Genomic DNA, 26717 nt, shown 5'->3' on the forward strand with positions numbered 1-26717 from the left:
GCTCACCGACTCAGTTAACCTTAGATTATAGTGGTTTATTACTAGTATACGTGGGCAAATTAAGAAGCTCAGGAAAAATAATCTAGCCCAATGTAGCCTCATGGAGAATTAGAACATCATTCAATGCTGTTTACAATAAAAATACAAGGTTATATTTGGAAGAATATATCAGAAAACTTACATATGGGGCCATGCCTAAAGTTCTGAATAACAAAGTGTAAAGCGATCGGATTCCCCCACCCCACCAAGAGAAATTTAAGGGCAACATCCAAGGTGGAAAAACAGCCAGACAGAATGAGATTGATAGACATCCAGGGATCTGGGAATTCTCAAGTGAAACAGGCATCACCAGATAAAGTCAGGGCACTCTTTGAGAGCTAATAACTGGGACTGTCCAAATTATGAAGCTATGAACTTTGCCAGCAGAGTTGCCAGCTATTAGTTTAAAGTACCCAACTCTGAAGAGAAAGCAGAAGCTATAAATGGTTCTGGTTAAGGCTCAGAACAAGGTAACATGTAATTTTGATGGGAGGGAGAACAGGTCAATGGATCCTTTGAAGAATGGAGGGCCAGGAATAGGGAGGCCTAGACCCTTGGTTTCGGTACTGTCTTGAGGTCAGTCTTGGTACGTTGCCAGGTCACGGTGGTCAGCTTGTATTTAAGAAGATGCCTGACCATCAGGGTCCGTGGGACTTCACCACTGACACAAGGACTTAAATGACGAACCTACCGCTTCTGAGAATGAAGGCTTTGGGAAAATAAAAATTTGGATGAAGGGAGCCACAAGGAGATCAACAAAAATATCAATTCAAAGAGGGAGATTTAAATGTGAGGCAGGGAAAGCAAACACTGACTAGGTTTGAGGGAATCCTCTTAAACTGAAGTGTTAGGGATCTGATTAAATTAAGACTGCCAGATATTAGCTAAGTGGTTAATAAGACCAATAACTTACAGACATTAGGTATAAACGATGGCTTCTGTATCCATCCAAAACAATTAAAGCCCTAGGAAGCCTAGGAATGGATTCACATAAAATCAAAGTTACAGCTATTGGGCTTCAACTGGCCTGGACATACAGATGGAGTTCCTAGGTGAGCCTCTAAAAACTATAAACAATAGAGTACACCTCATAAAACAGTGATGGATGTAGACAGGACAATGCCCTGTCTCTGCAGCCTGGAAATTTCAGATGAACAGTACTCATTAGAAGCTTACATTTGCTAGCAGAGAACGAAATACACCTCAGCCTCAACTGCTCTCAGAGTAATGGCATACCCAGAGATGTCAGCAAAATGGAGTCTCTAATAACAGACGTCAAAGATCTACATTTAATGAACGGCTTTTGGGCATTAACATAAAAAGACACATGCTTAAACAGAATTGATTTCATGTGGGAAAATAGACAAATGGGCGCGGACAGTTCTGTAGCAAAGCTTCTGGGACACACGAGCAATATTCCAAAAATAAATGAAGCCATCAAAGCCATACCAAGGGGCTTCCCTGGTGGCGGAGCGGTTAAGAATCCGCCTGCCAATGCAGGGGACACGGGTTCGAGCCCTGGTCCAGGAAGATCCCACATGCCGCGGAGCAACGAAGCCCGTGCGCCACAACTACTGAGCCTGCACTCTAGAGCTCGCGAGCCACAACTACTGAAGCCTGCGCGCCTAGAGCCCACGCTCTGCAACAAGACAAGCCATCATAATGAGAAGCCCGGGCACCACACGGAAGAGTAGCCCCCGCTCACCACAACTAGAGAAAGCCCAAGCGCAGCAACAAAGACCCACACAGCCAAAAATAAATTAATTAATTAAAAACAAAACAAAACAAAAAAGCCATACCAAGCAACAGAACAGTCCAGCATGTTGATGACACCTGGTAAAGTCTGCATCATAAAAGTAGGATCAGGAATTAAGCAAGTTGCAGGAGGTAGGAGGCGGGGGAGAAAGGGTACTAAAAAGGGAAGTGTTAAATTAAAAACTTTTATGGTATTACTGGATAAAATGACAACACCATCCTTAAGAATTACATCTATTAGAGGGAAAGCAGTATGTTGGAAAAGAGTCAAGTGAATCTGGTCATGACCTAGGCCAGCAAGATTCTGCAGTGAATCCATGTCACAACACATGTGAGCAGAGCTACTGAGAAGCCGGAGCACCAGCTTAGGCCTTGCCAAGTGCTAAAGAGCCCTTACATCTTTTAATCTCTAGTGTTAACCTTAAAACTAGATTTCATCGATCCCCAAACATATATTTTAGAAGTTTAGTATCTCCATATGAGATAACAGATGCTAAACGCTAAACCTACTGTGGTAATCATTTCATGATACAGGCATGCCTCAGAGATAACACGGGTTTGGTTCCAGACTACCACAATAAAGCCAATATCACAATAAAGCAAGTAACACAAATGTTTTGGTTTCGTAGTGTATATAAAAGTTAAATTTACACTATACTGCAGTCTATTAAGTGTGCAATAGCATTATGTCTTTAAAAAAAAGTATATACCTTAATTTAAAAATACCTTATTGCTAAAAAATGTTAACCATCATCTGACTACGCAGCATTGCCACAAACCTTCAATTTGTAAAACATACAATATCTGTGAAGCACAATAAAGCAAAGCACAATAAAATAAGGTATGCCTGCATATGTAAATCAAACCATGATGCTGTACACTTCAAATTTATATAGTGATGTATGTCAATTATCTCTCAATAAAACTGAGGGAAAATGTTTTTTTGTTTTTTGTTTTTTTAATTTTATTTATTTATTTATTTATTTATTTATTTATGGCTGTGTTGGGTCTTCGTTTCTGTGTGAGAGCTTTCTCTAGTTGCGGCAAGTGGGGGCCACTCTTCATCACGGTGCGTGGGCCTCTCACTATCGCGGCCTCTCCCGTTGCAGAGCACAGGCTCCAGACACACAGGCTCAGCAATTGTGGCTCACGGGCCTAGTCGCTCCGCAGCATGTGGGATCTTCCCAGACCAGGGCTCGAACCCGTGTCCCCTGCATTGGCAGGCAGATTCTCAACCACTGCGCCACCAGGGAAGCCCGGGAAAATGTTTTATCTCTGATATTGGGATGCATTTTTAAATAGATGGTACCTTAGATTAAAGGAAATATGGTATTGTAACTACTGAGCTAACCTTAACCCATGGAAGAGGGAAGAGACAGGTGGCATAGGCCTCACAGGTGCCCAGCAGTGTAATGATGAACCAGAGCCTACCGTGTCAGTTACTGGGAATCTTAAAACTTGGTACAAGATTGGGTGACTGAACATCCAGATCCAGGCATGCCATCAATCCACCTGACTTCTCAGTGGAAAAGATTTTATAAGAGCAGGTCAGTAACAACCACATTGCCCAGAGGATTTTGTCCTCAGATAAACCACTACTCCCTGAAACAATTACAAGAAGCTGCAGTCTAAACAGGATGGTTATATATTCAGGGCATGAATGTGTTTATGCCCCAGTAAAAATCTTATACCCTATCTGTCAAAAAGGCAAGCCAGCCACATTAAAAAAGATGGTTAAAATAGGTGAGGAAGACCTGACAGTATCAAGCAGTTTACAATTTGGTTCAAAAGCACAACTAGCTACATGTGCAACCATACCGTGAGAGAGTAAAGAAATAGCAAGGATGGGGAATTCCCTGGCAGTCTAATGGTTAACACTCGGTGCCTTCACTGCCGTGGGCCCGGGTTCAAGCCCCGGTGTGGGAACTAGGATCCCACAAGCTGCACAGCAAGGCCAAAAAAAGAAAAAAGAAATAGCAATGATGATTATTATAACAAATTATGACTATGTATTCAGTGACACTGCACAGCTCTTGTGCTTGGAAGCCAATAATCGTTTCAGATCCCCCCAATGGGTATGAGACTCTACCACCAGCAATGGAGGAAACAGCTTCATATCCCAGGTTAGTCCAAGGATAGGGTACTAGCGCTCAAAGTTCAGGGTCACACCAAGGGAGAACCACTGGCCAGGCAATCAACTTACTGATGAAGCAGCAGCACTGCGCTGGGAATACTAGTAGCCACAGGATCTTGAGGATGTCCCCCACTCACTGTAGAAGACTCAACTGGGTCCTGATGGAGGCTGGACAACCACCAAAAAAAAAAAAACTATTTTGGGGCCCTACAAGTTCAAGATTATGATCAGAATCAGCTCCTACTCCTAAAATAGAATGGGAGAGGCAGAGATATGCCAAATAGAGGTGGATCATACACTGCCCTCACAGAATCCAGAGAAACATGATTTCATTAGGTTCATGGGTCCAAAACAAGGGGAAACATGCAAGAATAAACGGGCGCATTAAGACCCTAATACGGTTTTCCTGGTGAGTTGCGCTGCTAGAAAATCAAAACAGGCACATTCAAAAGTCATACCATGTGCAGCTCACAAGCCTCCAACAAAACCAAAAACAGAACACAAGAGACAGGGAATCAGAAGGCCCTGGAAACTAATGCAAAGCACCTCTACTTGCCTTTCACCAACAATCTACTTTAATAATAACAACTAATAATAACCAGGTAGGTGGAGACTTTCCCAATGGAGAGCCAGCTAAACTGACTACAGAGTGCTCCAATCAATCTTACGTTGTTGGTAATACTCAGCATCACTCAGACAAATGGCCAACCTTTAGGCAGACCTCAAGAGAAGCTTGTAACTTAAACTGTGATAAATGACCTTTATCATATAGTATGCCACTCAGAAGCAAGGAGCTAAGTAGAAAGAATGAATGGTACAGTAACAAATGAGGCAACGATACGAGGGACAAGCTCTGCAGACACAATCCTTCCCTCAGTGGGCAGTTCCAAGATCTAAACTTAGGGGACAGAGACTACACACATGAAGCCTGATGTTGCTGCAGATCTAAGCAACAACCTCCAACACAACTTTTTCTCAGTGATAAGATAACATTTATTTGGATCTCTATTTGCCTGATTCCCTTTTCTTCTCAAGTGGCTCAACTTGAATAGAGGAAAAGGGAAATGCTCACTGGGTCCCTAAATATACAAACACTGAGTTCTCATCATTCAAGTTACGAGCTCCAGAATATTTAACCAGAAGACGTTTGTTGTTTAAGACTGAACTCAAAAGGCTGGCCACCTGCAATAAAATATTTAAAACATAGTGTACAAATATCATAAGAGGTATACAACCAAAAGTATTATGTGATTTTCCTTCATAGAACATAAACACACACACACATATAAAAAATAAAATGTAAGCACAGAATAAAAAATATAGAACATGATACATATATATAAATAAAACATGAAAAACACGTACAAAATAGTATATATAAAGTATGACCCTAATTTGAAATTATATAAATATATATGCATAGAGAATGTTTATATGTATTAATACATAAAACCCTTCTGTATTAACATAAAAACCCACAACTACTGAAGACTGTGCGCTCTAGGGCCCACATGCTGCAACTACTGAGCCCGCGTGCTGCAACTACTGAAGCCCACACGCCTAGAGCCCATGCTCCGCAACAAGAGAAGCCACCGCAATGAGAAGCCCACGCACCGCAACAAAGAGTAGCCCCTGCTTGCCACAACTAGAGAAAGCCCGCGCACAGCAACAAAGACCCAACACAGCCAAAAATAAAATCTAAAAAAAAAAAGGCGCTTTACTTATTTTTTTTAAAAAAAAGACAGCCTACTATATGGGATATATTTGCAAATGATATATCTGATAAGAAGTTAATATCCAAAATATACAAAGAATTTATACAAGTCAACATCGAAACAACGAGCAACAACCCAATTAAAAAGTGGGCAGGGGCTTCCCTGCTGGTGCAGTGGTTGAAAATCTGCCTGCTAATGCAGGGGACACGGGTTCGATCCCTGGTCTGGGAGGATCCCATGTGCCGCGGAGCAGCTAGGCCCGTGAGCCACAACTGCTGAGCCTGCGCGTCTGGAGCCTGTGCTCTGCAACAAGAGAGGCCACGATAGTGAGAGGCCCACGCACCGCGATGAAGAGTGGCCCCCGCTTGCCACAGCTGGAGGAAGCCCTTGCACAGAAACGAAGACCCAACACAGCCATAAATAAATAAATAAATAAATAATAATTTTTAAAAAGTGGGCAGAAGACCTGAGTAAACATTTTTTCCAAGGAAAACATACAGATGGTCAACAGACTCATGAAGAGATAATCAACATCACTAATCAACAAGGAAATGCAAATCAAAACCACTATGAGATATACCATCTCACACCTGTCAGAATGGCTATCATCAAGAAAACAAGAAATAATAAGTGTTGGCAAGGAAGTGGAGAAAAGGGAACCCTCGTGCACTGTTGGTGGGACTGTAAATTGTAGCAGTCACTAAGGAAAAGAGTATGGAGGTTACTCAAAAAATTAAAAACAGAACTGCTGTATGATCAGGCAATTTCACTTCTGTCTATTTACTTGCAGAAAACAGAAACACTAATTCAAGAAGATATATGCACACCAATGTTCACAGAACCACTACTTATAATTGCTAAGATATGGAAGCAACCTAAGCGTCTACCAACAGATGAATGGATGAAGAAAATGTGATATATATATCACTGGAAGTTTCTACTACTTCTAGTATTTTGTCTTTCTCTATCATATTACTGCATATATATATATATATATATATATATATATATATATATATATATATATATATAAAGTGGAATACTACTCAGCCATAAAAAAGAATGAAATTCTGCCATCTGCAGCAACATGGATGGTCTTGGAGGGTATTATGCTAAGTGAAACAGGTGGCTGCTGGAGGGGAAGGGGATGGGAACAAAACAGGTGAAGGGGATAAGAGATACAAACCTAAATTTATTAAATAAATAATATACAGCATAAGAAATATGGTCAGTAATATTGTAATAATTTTGTATGGGGAAAGATGGTTACTAGACTTAGGTGGTGATCATTTCATAATATATGAGAATGTCAAATCACTACATAGTACACCTAAAACTAACATAATATTGTGCATCAACTGTATTTCCAAAAGAAGTAAATAAATATATACCCAAAGAAAGAAAGGAAGGAAGGAAGAAAGAAAGAAAAAAAGGAAGGGAGGAAAGGAGGGAAAAAGGAAAAGGAAAAAAGAAAAGGAAAAGGAAAAGGAAAGGAAAGATCTAAGAACTACAAAGTAAACCAGAATTGGGAGGTCATACAGAACAGGCCTGAAGAGCCCAGACTTTGAAACTACAAACACCTAACAATTCAAAATAATTACTAGTTGTCAATATATGTACAAGGTACACAGAGGAGTTTTCATATTTTACCAGCTATGTTTCTGTTTTTATGCACAAAGTATTTCAAAGTGAAATCACTAAAAACAACCTATAATGTTGAATTCTGTTGTGACCAATGTTTCAGAAATGGCTTTCTACATAGACTTTCCTCAGCAAAAGAAAATACCAGGTTTCCAAAAACATTTGGGATTTACTACCAAACTCAATCCAAAATTTGTACTAACTGAGGCCACTCTTGGCTCACATCCCCCTTTTAGAAAACTTGTCCTCAACTACAGATTTTACAGAAAGAGATGACTGTACTCTGCCACATCTAACTGGACCAGGATGCACACATTAAAGTCTTCCTCCTGGGAATCTGAACTTGGCCCACAGAGGCTGGATCAGGTACATGCGCATGGGCACTAGAGATGTAATTGGTTATGTGGATTCAGAAGCCACTGGCCATTTTGCACAAATGCAACCAGAGAACAATGATAAACAGAAAGGTATAAAAGAGATATGCAGAGTAGAAATGAGAGAACACACAATGTGAGGCAGACCAAGACATACACACAGAGAACACACAGACACACACAGAGAATGGCATCCTAACAGAAGCATTCCTGTATCTTTGGGCTGTACTCCTAAACCTTATTTCCATGAGATTCACCTATATCTCCTTTTCTTAGGCTACTTGGAGGAGATTTCTGTTCTTGCAAGCAACTGACTTTTAGTAATGCCAGAAGGACTTTAATGAAATAATAAATCAGTGGTATCTGGCAAAGGTTTTTGTAATTCAAGTATAGAAACTATAACTAAAATATTCATCACAGGCTAAAAAATATTATGTGTGGCCAAGAAATTCAAATTTGCATAAATGTAACCTTTAGTTGCTATTAGAAAACCAGTAAGTGTGATTATGACAATAAGAGCAGCTGCTTACGAGAAAACAAACAGCAGTCCCATCAACCCAACTAACCAATTTGTCAAAGAACAAATTAGGATTTGCAATTATCAAATACCACTTACACTTTAAGTGCCACATTCCAATTAATCTCATCCAAATGAAACCCTGACAGCCCCAACCTTAAAAGATAGAAAACACACAAGCATTAAGACACACATTAATAACCATTTATATATCAAACAAATTCAAACTGAGGGACATTCTATCAAATAACGGGTAAAGAACTAAAGGAAACCATATTTAAAGACTTAAAGGAAAGAATGACAATGACTCATTAAGAAAAACAATGATTCATCAAATACAGAATCTCAGTAAAGAGATGGAAATTCTTTAGTTAAAAAGTATGACTGAGGGACTTCCCTGGTGATCAAGTGGTTGGGAACCCACCTTCCAATGCAGGGGACGTGGGTTCCATCCCTGGTCGGGGAGCTAAGATTCCACATGCCTCAGGGCAACTAAGCCCGCGCCACAACTACTGAGCCCACGCACGCCACAACTAGAGAGAAGCCCGTGTGCCACAACAAAAGATCCCATGTGCCGCAACTAAGACCTGACGCAGTCAAAAATAAATAAATAAATAAACTTTTTTTTTTTTTTTAAAGTACAACTGAAATGAAAAGTTTACTAGAGGAGCTCAACAGTAGATCTGAGATGAGAGAGAAAGAATCAATGAACTTGAATTTGAATTTAAAGAACAAAAGGAAAAAAGAATAAAGAAAATAAGGAAAGTCTCAGAGACTAAAATGTTCAAGCAAGCCTCCCAGCAGTTACAGGAGTCTCAAAAAGAGGAGAAGGCAGAAAAAATAACAACTGAAAACAAATTTGGTGAAAAATATTCATCTAAGATCCAGATGTTCAATAAACTCCAAGCTGGATAAACACAAAGAGATCATCATACCTAGATGCATCACAAACTGTTACATAAACAAAAAGAATATATATTGAAAGCAGCAAGAGAAAACAACTTATCACGTATAAAGGAACAATACAATTACCAGATAACTTCTCACTAGAAATACTGGAGACCAGGAGGCATTAGGATAACATACTCAAAGTGCTGAAAGAAGCAAACTATCAAACAAGAATCTATACCTAGCAAAATTACCCTTCAAAAATGAAGGTGAAACAAAAACATTCACAGATAAACAAAGGCTGAATTTGTTGCTAGCAGGTCTGCCTTACAAATCCTGCTAATTGAAAGTAAGTAACATCAGACAGTATTTCAAATCCATATGAAGTAAAGATAGATACAAAGGTAAACAAACAAAAAAAAAAGGTAAATAAACAAGGAAGACTGTATATTTTCTCTTTTTGCTTTTAAAAACTCATTTAAAAGCAAAAGATTGCATAAAACAGTAAGTATAAAACAGTATTGTTTGGGTTATAACATATAAACATAATATTTCTGACAATAATGCACAAGGTGGGGTAGTAAATGAAGATATATTGGAGCAAAGTTTCTGTATTTTGCTGGAATTAAGTGAGTATTACTTTAAAGAAGAGAATGATAAAGATGCACATTGTAATCCACAGAGCAACTACTAAGGAAAAAACTCAAATGGATATAGGTATGTAGGGAGGGAGGAAAGGAAGGAGGGAAAAAGGGAGGAGGAAGGAAATTTAAATAGTATAATTTTCTATTTAACACAAAAGAAGGTAGTAAGAGTGGAACAGAGAGGCAAAAAGGACATTTGACATAGAAAGCAAAGGGCACAGTGGCTGGTGTAAATCCAACTCTATCAATAATCACATTAAATGTGACTAGATCAAATACTCCAAAGGTAAAGTTTCCAAGACTAGATAAAAGATCTAACCATACCTATGCTGTCTATAAGAGACAGTTTAGATTCAAAGACACAAACAGGTTTAAAAGAATGAATTTTTTTAAAAAACCATGGAAACACTAATCAAAAGAAAGCTGGAATAGATATCTTAACATGAGACAAAGCAGACTTCAGAGTAAGAAAAATTAAGAGGGACAAAGGGGAATATTTCATAATGATAATGAAGTTAACCATCAGGAAGATTTAACCCTTATACATACACACACCTAACAAGAGAATCCCAAAATACATGAAGCAAAAACTGACAACAAAAAGGAGAAATAGACAATACAATAATAGTAGTTGAAGACTACACTGATAATTGATACAACTAGAGAGAAAACACCAAAGATACAGAACTGAACAATATCAACCAATTTGACTTAAATGACATTTATAGAATGCTCCAACCAAGAACATCAAAATACACATTCTTTTCAAGCACACTTGAATTATTTTCCAAGATACCCCATATGCCTGCCCATAAAACAGTGAATTTAAAAGGAGTGAAATCATAGGAAATGTTTTACTCCAAGAGAATTAAATTAGAAATCAACAGAATAAAATATGGGAAATCTCCATGTGAGAATCAATCTGTCACTTCTACATAATCCATGGGTCAAAGAAATCACAAAAGAAGTTAGGGAGCAGTATTTTGAACTGAATGAGAATGAAAACACAAAATATAAAAATCTATGGGATGCAGCTAAAGCAGTGTTTAGAAATTTCTAAAGCAGTGTTTAGAAATTTAGCTTTATTAAATATCTATATTACAGAAGAAGAAAGATCTCAAGTCAACAAACTAATCTTCCACCTTAAGAAACTAGAAAAAGGGGACTTCCCTGGTGGCGCAGTGGTTAAGAATCTGCCTGCCAGCTCAGGGGGCACGGGTTCGAGCCCTGGTCCGGGAAGATCCCACATGCCGCGGAGCAACTAGGCCCGTGAGCCACAACTACTGAGCCCTCATGCCACAACTACTTAAGCCTGTGCGCCTAGAGCCCATGCTCTGCAACAAAGAGAAGCCACCACAATGAGAAGCCCGTGCACTGCAACAAAGAGTAGCCCCCGCTCGCCACAACTAGAGAAAGCCCCTGCGCAGCAACGAAGACCCAACACTGCCATAAATAAATAAATAAATAAATTTATTTAAAAAAAAAAAAAAGAAACCAGAAAAAGAGCAAACTAAATCCAAAGCAATCAAAGGGAAGGTAATAATAAAGATCAGCATGGAAACCAATGAAATGCAAAACAGAAAAATAGAAGAAGGAGAAGGTCAATGAAGCCAGGTTGTTTCTTTAAAAAGATCAAGGTTAAAACAGGAGTAGAGGGGAGGAAGAAAGGAGAGGGAAGAGAGATACACAAAGGTACCAAAATAAAAATACAGTAGGGACATCACTTCCAACCCTACAGAAATTTAAAGGATTATAAGGGAATACTATAAACAACTTTATGCCAATAAATTAGACAATTTAGACAAAATGTTCAAATTGCTGGAAAAACACCAATTACCAAAACCACCTCAAGAAAAAATATAAAATCAGAATAAACCTAAAACAAGAAATTGAATTAGGTAATAAAAATCTTCACACACACAGAGTGTTACTGAGATGTAAGAAGAATGGGTATGGACCACATGTTGAGAAACCTTAATACTGGCCACAGCCACAAGGAAGACTTGTTAGCGAGCGATTTTAAGCAGGTCATTTAATATCCTCTCTGAGTCTCCATTTTCTCCTCTACACAATGAGACAGACAGACTTCAAGCATTCTACAAGTATGATTCTAATCAGTTAAGAATTCCCTAAGGGAGTAAGTACGTGGCTTAGGGCAAAACAGGATACATGATCTATTTTAATTTCCGAAAAAGCATCTGCAAGTCAATCATCAAGGGTATTTTTAAAACTGCTTAATAGCAATATAAAGAAGTGTCTGAAGAATAAAGTTAACATATCTCAGGATAAACAAACATTTATAATGGGGTTCCTGAAAATTGATATTTGGCACTATTATACATAATGTAGAAGAGAACAAGAAAATTTTCCAGTTCTCATGTGACACCCAGATCTTCTTAAATATTAAAGTGATCAAAGAAACAAAATGAGAAATAAAAAATTTCCTGAGACAAACAAACATGGAAATACAACATATCAGAATTTATGGGCCAAGAGCCTCTAGATAAATGTGATACTGGCACATGAACAAACAGACCAAGAAAATAAAATCCAGAAATAAACTCAAGAGTACACTGAAATCTAGTATATGATGAAGGTGTTATCTCAAATCATATATCTGATAAGGGATTAATATCCAAAACATATAAAGAACTCATACGACTCAACAGCAAATAAAACCAAATAATCCAATTAAAAAATGGGCAAAGAACCTGAATAGACACTTCTCCAAAGAAGACATAATCAGCATGAGAGGGAAAGATGGACAGTTTAATCATTAGTATTAGAACAATTGGATAGCCATTTAGAAAAACAAAATCGGATCCATACTTCATATTATACACCAAAATTAACTCCAAATGGATCAGAGATTGAAATGGAAAATGAAACAGTATAAGTACTAGAAGAAAATAGGAGTGAATACCTTCATAAACTGGGAGTGGAGGAAAAAAAAAAACTTCCCAGCTATTACTCAAAATCTGGAAGAAATACAAACTGATACACTACACTATACAACAAGTTTTTTTAAAGTATGCATGGCAAAAGCATAAGCAAAGTAAAAAAACAAATGAAAATGTAGGAAAATATATTTATAACATATCACAAATACACAATTAGTTCCTTAAAATTATAGGAAAATAAGATCAATACTCAGTTTTTTAAAGGCAAAGATATGAACAGTAAATTCACAAAAGAAATGAAAATGACTCAAACATATGAAAAGATGCTTTGTATCATTCATAACAACACACATTTAAATAACATAAGAAAAACAAAAAACAACAACAAAAAAAACAAACAACCCAATTCAAAAATGGGCAAAACAAGTGTCCATCAACAGATGAATGGATAAACAAAATGTGATACATACATACAACAGAATATTATTCAGCTTTAAAAGAAAGGAAATTCTGACACATGCTACAACATTGATGAACCAGGTCTGCTAAGTGAAATAAGCCAATCACAAAAAGGCAAACACTGTTATGATTTCACTTATATGAGGTACCCAGAAGAGTCAAATTCATAGACAGAAAGTAGAATGGTAGTTGCCCGGGGCAGGTGGGAGGGGGAGCAGGGAGTCGTCGTTTAATGGGTACAGAGTTTCAGTACGGGATGATGTAGTAGTTCTGGAGATGAACAGTGGTCATGGTTGCACAATAAGACAATGTCCTTAATGTCACTGAACTATAAACTTAAAAATGGTTAAAACAGTGAATTTTGTTATGTACATTTTACCACAATTTTAAAAACTACATGAGACAACGCTTACCTAATAAGACTGGCAAAAATCCAAAAATCTGATACCACATTCTGTTGACAAAGATGAGGCCAATACACTGTGACAGGAATGCAAAAATGATACCACCCCTGACAGAAATCAAGGAAAATCACATGCACCCTTTAACTTGACAATCCTACTTCTAGGAATCTACTCTGAAAATACATCCCTGTAAATATGAAACAATATATGCATATGGTTATTAAGTGTGACATTATCTGAAGCAGTAGAAGCTTGGAAATAACCCATAATAACATCAATAAAAACAATGAATATATGAAGATATATTAACATAATGGAATACCATGGAGCCATAAAAGATCTCTATATAATGATGTGGAATAATCTTCAAGCTATAATATATAAAAAGAGAGACGCAAACAGCACATATGGTAGGCTACCTTTTGTATATGGAGGAGAGGGGCAAGAACGAATACATATAATTTTGCTACGAAAACACTGGAAAGACAAACCCCAAACTAAGTTTTAAAAATGACCAATAGGAGAAGGAAGGAATGAGGTAGAAGGGATGATGGAAATGAGACTTCTAAGTTGTTATATAGTTGTACATAGTCAAAACAGAAAAAACATTTTTAAAGAGTGAAAACAAATGAACTAATCTAACTGTATACTAATTAGTGATACAACCACAAAGAAATATTAACTATTTTAACTGCCTTTAGAATGCAGTATTTTAACTGTACATCCTAGTAAAGTACTGCAAAGAAATTTTAGGCTGAACTCAATAGTCAATTCGTAGTAATACCGACATTATTATTATTTTGAAACTATTTAAATACATGTACTAAGCCAATGCAAGTAAGTTAATATTTTAGGAACCAAGATTTTCAATTAAGAGAAAAAGAGATACAAGTATAAAATTCAGTAAGTGAAATAAAAAGCCATAATGTTAAATTTTAATCAAAAACCATGTAAACTGATTTTCCCTCCCCCCAAAATGCTAGCTAGCTCTATCCCTTGAAGAAAATATATTCTATCTCTGTGTACTGAAAAGTCCTAGAAGCAATGACATCCCAATAACACTGAGGACATCCAGTACCCAGACTGTGGTTCACTCCCCACTGAAAAATATCTAGGATTCCTTGAAGATTGATCCCAGGTCTGAAACAGGATATGTACAAAATGAGCCTGGGGTATTTTCGTGTTGACCAGAAAGCAAGAAGTTATCAAAGGTTAGTAAGTCAAATCAAAAGAACACTGAAGTCAAAAGAAAGGAATTCCCATAAGCCAAAGGTGGGACAACTTGAACGTAAAAGAGAATAATTAATACAAGTGATTGAAACACAATGAATATATTAAAAAACTACAAGTAGGGGCTTCCCTGGTGACGCAGTGGTTAAGAATATGCCTTCCAGTGCAGGGGACATGGGTTCGAGCCCTGGTCCGGGAAGATCCCACATGCCACGGAGCAACTAAGCCTGTGTGCCACAACTACTGAGCCTGTGCTCTAGAGCCCACGAGCCACAACTACTGAGCCCTCGGGCCACAACTACTGAAGCCTGCGTGCCTAGAGCCTGTGCTCCGCAACAAGAGAAGCCACCACAGTGAGAATCCTGCGCACCACAACGAAGAGTAGCCCCCGCTCGCCGCAACTAGAGAAAGCCTGCACGCAGCAACAAAGACCCAACGCAGCCAAAAATAAATAAATAAAATAAATAAATTTAAAAAAAAACAAACTACAAGTAATAGTTTTAAAAAAGAAAAAAAGCCCACACCTCACTGGAAGTAACTAAGACACTAACTCACTCCTTATTCTAAAACTTAGCACTTAAAAGAAAATTAAGTTTAGTCAGCCCTCTGCATCCAAGGATCCAACCAACCACAGATTGAAAATATTAGGGAAAAAAAATCAAAGAAAGTTCCAAAAAGCAAAACTTGCATTTGCCCCTATTTACATTGTATTTACAACTATTTACATAGCATTTATATTGCACTAAGTATTACAAGTAATACAGAGATGATTTAGAGTATACAGGAGGATGTGTGTAGGTTATATGCAAATACTACAGCATTTTATATAAGGGACTTTATCATCCACAGATTTTGGTATCCCCTGGGATGTGGGGTCCTGGAACCAATGCCCGGCGGATACTGAGAGACTACTGTATTTATACTGCCTTTTGAGTGCATAAAATAAAATGCATAGGATTACAAAGGAAACCAGATAGAAAGTATTACAATATTTAAAATAAATTTGTGATAACAATTCATGTGCTTCTTTATTAGCACATTAAACAACAAATTCTAGTGGCAAGTATAATTCCAACATAGTGATGAGCAGACAGTAATGTAAGATGTCTAAATATCAATAAATGTAATGTGATATGATAATATCTCTGGTTTCTATTGGTGACAAACTCACAGATACCACTAAAACTACTTCAGCTTGCCTATATCCGTAATTGTAAATAGTAGATAACTTTCAGTTATAGGTTGTTAAAAGTAATTACTTTTCCCATCCAAGCATTTTACCATCAATTCCACCACTGCCTCCAGGCTAAGGACCAATCTATTCCCTGGGAACGAGGATACCAGTCTTGAACCAAGAACCGCTCTGTTAGAACCCAATCCAAGTAATAAATTCAATCTACGTACGATTCTTTCTCAGTTCTGTGCAGACTCCAAACCCAAGCCTCCCTCCCTTCTTCACATCAGTCTCCTCCATTCTCACGCTCATCTCCAGCCAGCCCAACAGTCATTTACTGGGCACTCATTCTGTGCCAATTACTATTCTAAGTAGTTCATTTAAACCTCCACAACCCTCCGAGGCAAGTACCATTACCATCGCTCCCAAATCCACAATAGGGAAAATAAGCCCCAAGCACACCACTTCAACTACACTCCTGCTCATTTCCTGAAGGCATTTTCAACTATTTTTCCTCCATTGCATTCTCCTACCAAAACTCCAACGGATCAATCCAGCTGTCCACTTTCTCCTTTCTGTACCTGTGCTTCTGAACTGCTGGTGGAAAAAAGATGTCTTGCAATCTCAGTACAACTTAAACTAAGCCCATCCTGGCAAATCCTTCTACGTTTCCCTAGTCAAACCTCTTACCACTCTCCATAGCAGCTGTTTCAAAACCACATTCCCCTCAAATCTCAACTCAACTCATTTTCAGCAGGGAACATCATAGGAAGTAAATACCATCAGATGGGGACAACCTCAACCTCCAGCAATGAACCACACCAATAAACTCAACTTCACGGTCCACACGCCTTCTTTTGTCTGGTTACAACAGGAAAGCTGCCTAAGGCTGATCCTTCTACCCATTCTCTCCCACCTCAAGAAGTATCTTTGCTCACAAGTCCTGCCCTCCTAAAATAGTTTAAACCTCTCACATATATGCTGGCATCTTCTAGTGACATTCAAACATCCTCGGGTTTGCCCATCAAGAGAAAGAGACAGTCAAGGGCCAACATGGCCCTATTTTCCTCCCATTCACCGCAAACTCCTTGAAAGTATAGTCAAAGAAATAAGTCTCCACCACTTCCCTTTCACTTCCCAACCCATGCAATCTGATACAGTTCTCAACAAGAGCTACAGTTCTCTTGAGTAACCGCCCACAAAAGCTAATGCTGTTGACTTTCCCTCCTCGGCCCCTGGCTTCCCCAACACCACGCTCCAGTTTTCCGCTGCAGCTCCTGTTCAGGCTTTTAAAGGTTACTCTTCTACCTATTCCTTGAGTGTGTTGTATTGCTAAGTGGCCTTTTCTTATCTCATTTATACACTCTTCTTGAGACGTCTCAGTCACTCCTGCTTGTTTAAAATGTTTTTCCAATAGCACCGCATGAGGGAAAATTAAAGTCCCCACCTCCTCCCTTCCCTTCCATCCATCCCCCACTCCCTCAAGGGTAACTTCTATTAACATTTGGAACATATCCTCCCCAAATCCTTTTTTCTTCCAATGTGCACACAGTTTGTCATACACTGGGTACTACTATAAATTAAAACTAGGCTAAGCATTTAATGAGCACCATTATCTAATCCTTAGAAGACCTAGTAAAGTAGGATTTATTCCTCCATTTTCACAAGATAATGAAACCGAGGCTCAAGGGAATTAAGGGACCTGCCAGTTACCGAGTGGCAAAGTTGGAACTGAAACTGGTCTCCCTAGCTCTAAAGCCCTAGCTCTCATTCTGTCTTGCCTTCCAAGTCCGGTCTGTCTAATGCATGATCCACAAGTGCTTCCTTTCAGCCTCCATGAAAATGGAAAAGAATATTACTCATTTTTCCTTCCACGCCTGCCATTGTTCACTGCAGAAAGCACAAAAAGTGTGAGCAGAAACTGACTTCCTCTCAAGCAAATACATTTTTTAAAAGGATTTCTGGCAAAAATGCACAGACTTTTGACTAGCAAAGTTGTTTGTTTGTTTGGGGTTTTTTTTGGCCACACCGCGCGGATTGTGAGATTTTAGTTCCCCGAACAGGGGCTGAACCGGGGCCCTCGGCAGTGAGAGTGTGGAGTCCTAACCACTGGACCGTCAGGGAATTCCCTAGCAAAGTTTTAAACAGTATATTTTACAGCATCTTATTAACAAGACCTAACTATAATTCCATATTCTTAATTCTTCCCTAGGAAACATGAAGGTTTTAGTTAGTAAACACAGCAACATTTCAGTTTGCAAAACTATTTTCACATATGTAAATTATCACCTCGTCTCACAATAACCCAGTAAAGTATTATTAGAAGAATCTGAAGTTCAGATAAATCAAGAAGTATAATCATGTTCACACTCCAGAATCAGCAGTTATACCTCAAGCAGTTATACCTCAAGCCTCATGTGACTCTAGACACAGTACTTTCACCTCTACATTACACTGTCAGTATTTTAAGCTGAGTACGTTTTGGAAAGCATATAGAATAATAAAAGCATTTAAGTTTTCTATCAAGTCACCATAACACAATTTATTTATTAGATGTTGGCCTCTGCCTCTGTTTTTCCTAACAAAAAAACAATCCCATTTGGTAGGTAAAGGCACTAAGTTACATAAAGTTTAAAAGTACATAAAGTAAAAAAATAATTTTCAAATTCTTGAAATAACAAAAATATAATTTTAATTCAATAAACACCTATTGAATACCAAGATATTGCTAAGCAGAAGTGATAAAGATGACCAAGATACAAGGCACAAAATGAAAAGAAAAAAATAATCATTATAATTCAATGTGATAAATATCATAATACTGATAGGAATAAAATGACATCCATTCATTCCTTCCTACAAAAAACATGCTATGAACGGAAGAGGAACCCCCCCCTCCCAAATTCACACGTTGAAGCCCTAACTCTCATATGATGGTATATGGAAACAATGCCTCGGCACATAACTAGGTTGAGATGAGGTCATGGAGGTGGGGTCCCAAGATGAGATTAGTGCTCTTATAGGATAAGATACAAGAGATTTTGCTGTCTCTCTCTGCCATGTGAAGACACAGCAAGAGGAACCTCACCAGAACCCAACCATGGAAGCATCTAGCCTCCAGGACCGTGAGAAAAGGAATTTCTGCTGTTTAAACTAATTCTGTTGGTATTTTGTTATGGCAACCCCAGCAGACTAACACACATGTATAAACAACTACAGCATTCTAGACATTGTGCTAGGTGTACACAATGATAAGGAAAAGGCATATGAGAGCAACAAACGGTGCCTTGGGGATTAGAATAAGGCAAAAAGAGCTTCAGCTGGGCATCAAGAGATGGGTAAGAAATGGCTGCCAGGTGGAAAAAGGGAGACCCTATATAGAAGAATCTGCAAATACAAACACGAAGGCCTAAAAAAAGTAATAATGTGATTTCCAGGCCATTAGAGAGAAAAATAAATAAAGGATGAAGGTCCACAGCATGACCATATTTATAATACACCCCTACTAATTAGGGTACATCAAATAATATGTTCTATCATGCAGTCACGGCAAATAATGGAGCACCTTATTTCTCACTGGAAAGATCCTATTTACTAACACGGGAAGGTGGTCACTATGCATCATTAACAGAAAAGGGGTTACAAAACAGTACTGGAATGAGATTTCTTTTGTTTAGTAAAAAAATAAACATAGGTAAACTTGTTTAAAATAGGACTGGAAGAATAATGTAATACCAAAATATTACCACCCAACTTCCACTTCTTGCCTTTGTTCAATCCGTTCTCCACACAGAACTTTTCTTTAAAATAAAGATTGGGTATACCACTCCCCGAATCCGTCAATGGTTCCCCAATTGCTCTCAGCATAATACACAAAATCCTTAACCTGATGTGTAAGGACTCTATGTTCTGGCACTCTATCATCATCTCAGGTCTTTCTCCCTATCGCTCCACTCCTGCCTTGAACCATCTTTCAGTTCCTCAAGCCAAACCAAGCTCTCTTTATCACCTCAGGGCCTTGAAACATACTAGTCTGTCTTCACTGGATTTGGCAGCTATCCATTCTTTGGGTCTCAGCCTAAATATTATTTCCTTGGAAAGTTCTTCCCTGTGCCCTCCCCTCAACACCCATTCTCATACAGCATCCTCTGATTTTCTTTCACAGTAACTATCACGGTGTATAATTTACACATATATGTACCTATCTGTATGTGTTTATATATGTCTCTGTCTTCCTTAGTACGGTGCCTACTATATAGGAGACACTCCATAAATGCTTGTTGAAGGAACAAAAGTTGAATTATGGATTTTATTTTTCTCTTTTGTAATCTATATTTTCTAAATCTTTTTCAACAATGAGCATAGACTTGTATAAGAAAATAATTAAGACAATATTACTACCTATTGGTTCTTTAAACTCAAACCAATTATCTTTTCTCCTCTCTAAGCTTTAATGGTAATTAAATCCAAATAATTCTTCTATAATAATTATCTTTCTGATCTGTCCTGTTCCCTCTTCATCCAAGATCCAGGCACCAAATTTCACAAATTCTAGTAACTTCAAGCCTACTACAAACCTTCCTGCCTCTAGCTTTTCCATCTACCAATCCTCTCTTCACTTAAAAGAAATGCCATTCCAAAAATCCAGTTTACATTATTCCTGCTATCTTTAAGACCTCCAACTGCCTCCAACATCATTGCCAACTTATGTGTAAAGGTCCTAAGGGACAAATGACTTTTTATTTTCCCTAGTCTACGCACAATCCCCCTCATAGCTCAGTTCTCATTATTAGACGAGTCAGATTTTCTTCTTCAGCTGTGTAAAATAATAACATTTTTAGAAAGATAACTTTCCCATCTAGTTATTTTCACATATATATCCTCTCATAATATATCCCATCTAGAATGCTAGTTTCCTATCAAGTCAGGTGCCACATCTCATTCAAAATTCTGCTCAGTGGGGCTTCCCTGGTGGTGCAGTGGTTAAGAATCTGCCTGCCAATGCAGGGGACACGGGTTCGAGCCCTGGTCCGGGAAGATCCCACATGCCACGGAGCAACTGAGCCCGTGCACCACAACTACTGAGCCTGAGCTCTAGAGCCCGTAAGCCACGACTACTGAGCCCACGTGCCACAACTACTGAAGCCCATGCACCTAGAGCCCGTGCTCCACAACAAGAGAAGCCACCACAATGAGAAGCCCACGCACCGCTACAAAGAGTAGCCCCTGCTCGCCGCAACTAGAGAAAGCCCGCACACAGCAACGAAGACCCAACGCAACAAAAATAAAAATTAAAAAAGAAAGAAAAAAAAAATCTGCTCAAAACTTATCTCCCTAAAGTGTTCCCTTCCATTTCCAACATCCTTCTTCAGTGACACCCCCCAACTTCAGGTCTTCTTCACTTGCCCCGGTCCCCACAGCACCGAGCACTCCTACCCACTCTACCACTGATGACAGAGTCACTTTTCCCTTCCTCATGAAATCTAGATAAGAGCCCACATAAGGAATTCCTCCCTTCAAAGGAATTCTCTTTTCTTACCAGCTATTAAGATGTTTTTTAATTTCCCCTGAATTGCAGGGGAATAGAAAAAGGCTGCCACTGTTCCACAGATGAGGCAAAGGCATCCGCCAAAATGTGATCAAAGAAATCTGGAGGTAAGAGAAGAGCTACTTCCCCCACCAAACAGTGAAAAAAACATACAAAAACACAAACCCTCTTCAATACCAATTCTACTGAAGGCAGAGTTTCTAATAACAAAGTTTATAATCAGAACATACCCACAAAGGAAATGTGGAAAGTAAAGTCACGACAAAGCTTCAATCGGTAGTGTGTGGTTACTGGAGGAGATGGATGGATGCACGAAAAGGAGACACAAGAGTTGAAAGAGCAAGAACCCCGAAGAAGAGTGCATACTGAGGTGAGACCAGGCGATCAGCCTACGAGAAGGCCACTTACCCTGCAACTGAACAGAAGAGCTGCAGATAAAGGTAGATAGGGGAAGACAGGTGAGGGAATCCTCTATTTCTAGGCTCAGAGCAAGGAAGGAGTAAAACAAGAGACTTTAAGGGAGTGGTGAAGATTTTAAATTGTCACTGCAGAGAATAATGAGGACCTGAACTAAGGCAGTGGCCCTAAGAATGGAGAGAAGACAAATTCAAACAATTAATTCAGAGAATGTAGACTGAGTCACCTAGTAGATGTGGATGGTGAAAGAGAGAAGGCTGTAGAGTCTGACCTAGCAACTGTGTGGCTGCAAGCGTATGGGCTCCGACAAGGAATGCAGAACATCTTAGTGCAAAGATGCAACTCCCAAATCTCCATTTCCAGTCTGAACATCTCCTGAACACCAAATTTGCAACTGCCTACTGAAGCATAAAGTTTAGATAGAAATATTGGGTTGGCCAAAAAATTCGTTCAGGTTTTTCTATAACATTTTACAGAAAAACCTGAACAAACTTTTTGGCCAACCCAATAAATAAGTTACTGGACCTCTCCTTTTGCATTTCCTAAAGGCACTTACAACCCAGTACAAATCTGCAGACAGACAAAAAAGACAAGAGAGTGAACAGACTACAAGGGACTGTCTAAATGAGACCTCTGAGCTCTTTTCAAGGCCTCTAACTATTTAGGCAGACAGATAATTCTTTTAATATCTAGTTTCATTTTCAAAAATTTACAGCTTGAACAAAGTTAGAGGATTCACACTTTCTGATTTCAAAACTTATTACAGGGACTTCCCTGGTGGCGCAGTGGTTAAGAATCTGCCTGCCAATGCAGAGGACACGGGTTCGAGCCCTGGTCCAGGAAGATCCCACATGCCACAGAGCAACTGAATCCGTGCACAACTACTGAGCCTGCGCTCTAGAGCCCACGAGCCACAACTACTGAAGCCCCCACACCTAGAGCCCCTGCTCCACAACAAGAGAAGCCATCGCAATGAGAAGCCCGCGCACCGCAATGAAGAGAAGCCCCCGCTCGCCCCAACTAGAGAAAGCCCGCACACAGCAACAAAGACCCAATGCAGCCAAAAATAAATAAATTTATTAAAAAAATAAAAATTAAAAAAAAACTTATTACAAAGCCATGGTAATCAAAACAATGTTGTACTGGCATAAAGATAGACATTAGGCCAATGGAATAGATTAGAGAGCCCAGAAATAAACCCTCACATGTATGATCATATGATTTTGACAAGGAGGCCAAGACCATTCAATAAAGAAAGAACAGTCTTCTCAGCAAATGGTGCTGAGAAAATTGGATATCCACATGTAAAAGAATGAATTTGGACCCTTACCTTGTATCCTACACAAAAACTAACTCATAATCAATCAAAGACCTCAAATTAAGAATTAAAACTATAAAATTTATAGAAGAAAACAACAGAAAAGCTTCATGACACTGAATTTGGAAATGAATTATTGAATATGACACCAAAAGTACAGGCAAAAAAAAAGAAAAACTAAACTACACTTCATCATTAAAGGACACTATCAACAAAGCAAAAAGGCAACCCACTGACTGGGAGAAAATATTTGCAAATCACATATAGGCATACCTCAGAGATATTGTGGGTTCAGTTCCAGACCACTGAAATAAAGCAAATATCACAATAAAGCAAGTCACACAAATTTTCTGTGCATATAAAAGTTATGTTTACACTTAATCATCTGACAACACAGGGTTGCCACAAACTATCAATTTAAAAAAAAATGCAGTATCTGTGAAGCACTTAATAAAGTGAAGTACAATAAAACAAGACAAGGTATGCCTGCATCTGATAAGAGATTAGTATCTCAATATATAAAGAACTTCTAAAACTCAACAACAACAACAAAAACTGATTAAAAAATGGGCAAAAGGGACTTCCCTGGTGGTGCAGTGGTTAAGAGTCTGCCTACCAATGCAGGGGACACGGGTTCGATCCCTGGTCCAGGAAGATCCCACATGCTGCAGAGCAACTAAGCCCGTGTGCCACAACTACTAAGTCCAGGAGCCACAACTACTGAGCCCATGTGCCACAACTACTAAAGCCCGTGCACCTAGAGCCCGTGCTCCGCAACAAGAGAAGCCACCGCAATGAGAAGCACGTGCACCGCAATGAAGAGTAGCCCACGCTCACCGCAACTAGAGAAAGCCCGCGTGCAGCAACGAAGACCCAATGCAGCCAAAAATAAATAAATTTTTTTTAAAAACCCAAAAAACCAGAATAGCAAGTGACAGCCAGGATGTGGAGAAATTGCAATCCTTGTGCACTGCTGCTGGGAATGTAAAATGGTGCAGCTACTGTGGAAAACAGTATGGTAGTTCCTCAAGAAGATTAAACACAGAATTACCATGTGATCCAGCAATCCCACTTCTAGGTATATCTCCAAAAGAATTGAAGCAGGGACTCAAACAACTCAAACAACAATGTTCCAAAAGCAGCCTTATTCACAATAGCTTAAAAGCAGAAACAACCAAAATGTCCATGATAGTTGAATGGATAGAACAAACTGTGGTACATACATATAATGGAATATTATTCAGCCTTAAAAAAGAATGAAATTCTGATACATGCTACAACCTGAATGAACCCTGAAAACATTTATGCTAAGTAAAATAGTCAGACACAAAAGGTCAGATGTACAATTCTACTTAACAAAGTATCTAGAAGAGTCAAATTCAGAGAGAGAAAGCAGAATGGAATGAGGGTTACCAGAGGCTAGGGGGAGGGGGAAAGGAGCAGTTAGCTAATGGGTAAGAGTTGCAGTTTGGAAAGGAATCGTGATGATGGTTGCAACATTCACAACAATGTGAAGGTCCTTAACACCACTGAGTTGTACACTTTAAAATGGCGGAAACAGTAAACGTTATGTATATTTTACCACAATAAAAAAAGTTGAAAAAAAACCTTTCCTTTTATTCTTTTAGACCTATCAGTCACAGTTAAGACTATGAAGACTGTACGAGGGAACCATTTTAATAGTTTCTAGCCCAGCACTAGGGACACTGCCCAGAGCATAAACGATCCTCAACTATTTGAGGACAAGTGAGAGACGGATGGATGGATGGATGGATGGACAAAATACTATAAGTTCAAAACTTAAAAACAATTTCTAAACATATGAAATATTTTTGAAGATCACTAAAACTTATGTTAAAACAATTTTTTAACTTTAATTTAGAATTTCATAGACACCATCTTAAAAGACTATTTGTGACAATCAAATGGAAGTTAATCCCAAAACCAATTTCCAGTCAGCTTCAAAGTACTTTGTGAATAGAATTCCCCAGGAGGTTCTGTTCCAAGCCCTAGCTCCCCCTACTCTCCTAAACTGAAATGCCCCTTCTTCTGTAAATAGTGCAATGTCCGGCCCAACTCCCCACTGCTTCTGACACTTTCCGGGACAGCCTCAGCCTAATTCACTACTTCCTCTGAACCAAAAATGTACTGTCTTCTATTACCCAACTGGCACTTAGGACAGTACTACTTTACACTGTTACTTTAATTCTCAAGTGCCTTATCTCCCCACTACTAGACTATAAACTTGTGAAGACTAAGACTTTTCTTGTTACTTTACTTCATTCCTAGTCCCATTTAACAAAACCTTGCACAAAGTACAACTTTATAATTTGGTGCAGTTTTGGAAATTGTTATTCCCACGTCTTTCCCCACTCTCAACCTCCTCAGGGAAGGCACTTTGGTAGCCAAAGGACCTACAGTGAAGGAGAAATGAAAAGTAAATTACAAGATATGGAGGAAATGGGGAAAATGTTTCAATAAAGATAAATTTAAAAAGAAAGAGTTGTGGGCCAATGCCTTCGAGGGGACCCAGCCCTAAGACCTTCAAGAGATCCTGGCCTTGAACTTAGGCAGGAAGGACCCTTCCCCCTAAAAAATGGGAGAAAGGGGCATCAAAAATGGGAGGTGGGAACAACGAAAGGTGGGAAGAACTGGTGACCAGAGGGGTTAGAAGAGGTCAAGAACCTTTTTAAGCTTTCCGACTTAGAGCCAAGACATGATGAAACCTAATACTTCTTCACCAACTATGCTAGGCACTTTACATGTGTTATTTTATTTACTTGTCATTAGAATCATTTATCATTTTGGAGGTTTGGAGGCTTCTGATGTCTCTGGAGAGTCAGCAGTATCTTATAAGAATTGTTCAAGGAAGACTCTGGACTTGGCCTAAGAATAAGAAGTGGTACTTCAGGTTTCCAGATTTCCCAGTACAGCATGCCAAGGATTACCAAAAAAATAAAACGGGTTGTAGGTTCAGGACAAACACAAAGATAAGCGAGCACAGATAACTAATTGCATTTGAACAGAATGTTCACTAAGCCCAGCAAAGCACAAGAGGGTTAAGAAATAATAAAAACAGTGGAAATATTAAATACTTGTCAAGATCACTATAAATCTTAATTCTTCTCTGGGCTAGGTAATTACCTATTTGCATTTGTTCAACACCTTGCAGTTTTTAAAGCACTTGCACATATGCCAATTCATTGGATCCCTACAATTTAGAGGTTATGGGACAGCCCACAAATGTAGGCCCATTGTGCCCAGGGGGTAACTGAGGGTCTAAGAATTTAAAGCATTTATCCTAATTCTTCTAACTACTCAAGGGCAAGGCTGGAAATCAAAAACATGGCAATCTTCTGATTCCTGATCCAAGGCACCCCCCTTATGTCCCTATTGCAATTAACGTGTACTTCCATTAAAGTCAATAACTTATTTTATTGGAATCATTTGCAAATCTGTCTTCTATATAGACTGGATGCTCCTTGAGGGTAAGAAGTTTTTCTTTGCAACCTCACCACCAGCAAAGACACTGGCACATAGGTGTTCAATAGTTAGATTGA

General features: G+C 38.8%; 1 protein-coding gene across 1 annotated transcript in view; it reads right to left on the minus strand.

The window, feature by feature from the left end:
• GOLPH3 (golgi phosphoprotein 3) overlaps nt 1–26717 on the minus strand; it is a 52755-nt gene that overhangs the window by 17739 nt on the left and 8299 nt on the right. The gene's annotated exons all lie outside the window — the stretch shown is intronic.

This window comes from Eschrichtius robustus, chromosome 2, assembly GCF_028021215.1.
Source record: "Eschrichtius robustus isolate mEscRob2 chromosome 2, mEscRob2.pri, whole genome shotgun sequence".
Taxonomy (NCBI): Eukaryota; Metazoa; Chordata; class Mammalia; order Artiodactyla; family Eschrichtiidae; genus Eschrichtius; species Eschrichtius robustus.